This window comes from Camelina sativa, chromosome 10 (genome assembly GCF_000633955.1).
Source record: "Camelina sativa cultivar DH55 chromosome 10, Cs, whole genome shotgun sequence".
Classification (NCBI taxonomy): Eukaryota; Viridiplantae; Streptophyta; class Magnoliopsida; order Brassicales; family Brassicaceae; genus Camelina; species Camelina sativa.
The window spans coordinates 5243110-5245246 of NC_025694.1; positions in this window are offsets into that span (position 1 = coordinate 5243110).

The following is a 2137-nucleotide window of genomic DNA, read 5'->3' on the forward strand; positions in this document are numbered from 1 at the left end:
GTTTAGCTTAAAGAAGAGAGCGTGTAACGTGTTGTTTTCAATTAACAGTGCCTATAGGCTAGGGTTGTGCTATCTCTCCTGCGACAGCCATGAGTGGACAATTTAGTAGCTCTCCAGACAAGGACGTTGAGGCTGGAACCAGCAGCTTTAATGACTATGAAGATAGTCCGTTTGATATTGCCAGCACTAAGAATGCTCCTGTGGAACGACTACGCCGTTGGAGGGTAATTTTGCTCTACTTCCACTTCTGATTTGTTTAATTGCATTTGAATTTAGGCTTTCTTTGTTTTGTTGTCTTAACAATTGGAAACCAATCTTTTTAATGGGTTCTATAGCAAGCTGCGCTTGTACTTAATGCTTCTCGTCGATTTCGATATACTTTGGACTTGAAAAGGGAAGAAGACAAGAAACGTATGCTGAGGAAGATGAGAGCGCATGCCCAAGCAATAAGAGTACATAAGCTTTGCTACTAAATTTTCTTGATTTAAGGTTTTGGTGGTATCTAAGTAATGTTGTTTTTTTTTCCTTAGGCTGCACATCTTTTTAAAGCAGCTGCAAGCCGAGTANATAACAAAATATATTGAAAAAAAAAAACAAGTCAATGTTGGGTTCCCATGCGGCGCGGGTAGCCAACCGTTAGCAAAAGTCTTGTTTTATACTATCAACAACAAAAGAAATCAAAACTATCGAACCAATACCAAAATGTCAATAGGAAGACTGGAAGAGTACACATTGAGCTATAAGCGATTGTTGCCTCAAAGCTTCCCAACGAATGCAATATGGGAAGGAAGCGAAAGGAGATTTCATTCGAAAATGATGTATAGTTATTCATTTGTCACTTACAAGTTACAAGTATAATAGTGGTGAAGATATATGTTGCTAGCTAGCTATATGTATTTTTACGCGTGAGCAAGTACATTGTGTGACTCTAAGATGAATGTTGTTTTTATTTTTTTAATATAAGGAAGACTATAGACCATAAAGTTCAAAAATTTACCCGCTTTATTAATATTTTGAAAACTATCTTACTAAATATTTGAATAATTTTGCTTTATAAACTTTAGACTTGAATCATACAAAAACTTCATATTTTAGAAACTTTCAAAATTTTTTTTAACTAAAATTAAACAAATAAATTACCTTCTAAAAGAGTTAGTGTAATTAATTATAACTAGAATATATTCCGTAAATATATATGTTTAAATACTAATAATTTTAGAATACTATAATATTTTAATTGTGAAAATAAAATTTATTATTTTACTAATCACATAATTTTAGTTTTACCAACCCACTGATGTGGAACATTAAAAACACATTTTTCATCATAGATTGAGTAATATGTCTTTATTTTTAAAAATTCAAATCACAATATATGCAGAAAAAAATCTACGTATTTATTTATCATATGTATTTTATGATAATTCTAAACAATTTGTAAATGAAAAAAAAAAGATGATAAGAGAATCATAATCCAATATCTTAAAAAAATCTTCTAAATACAGTTATTTATTTTAAAATAATAATTTGGATACTTAGATACAAAATCTTACTTTTTAAAATTCTGATTGGTTTACAATTTTTATAAATTAATTAATTTTTTTTTGTCCATAACTAATTAGAGAGATACAATATTTTGTTTTAGAAACTAATAATTATTTAAAAGATTTTGTTAGTCTTATATTTAAATTACATTTTTATTCTTACCAAAAAATTAAATATGTGACTTTAAAACCAATGGCATGACAATGTAATTTTCTACACTTTATAAAGTTAGTTTTATATTGATATTTTCCAGTAGGATTAATTAAAAAAAAGTAGGATTAATTAATAATTTAGTGGATTAGATATTGAAGTAAGATTATATCAACAGAAATTATCATGTAACTTGTTTTAAAAGGCAAATGTTTAATTTTTCCAGTAAAGATAAAAATGTAAGATTATATCAACAGAAATAGGAAATAAAGGAATATATAAGCTTTTTTGTTTTTTATATTTTTTTCTAACAAAAAAGTTTTTTGAATTTTAAATAGTTTTTTTTTCACGAGGAGTGACGAGTCAAAGCTCCCTCTATACTTCCAGGAAGTTTCCTAAAGCTCTCTTTTCTCTCTCTTTCTTCTCTTCTCTTATTGTTTTT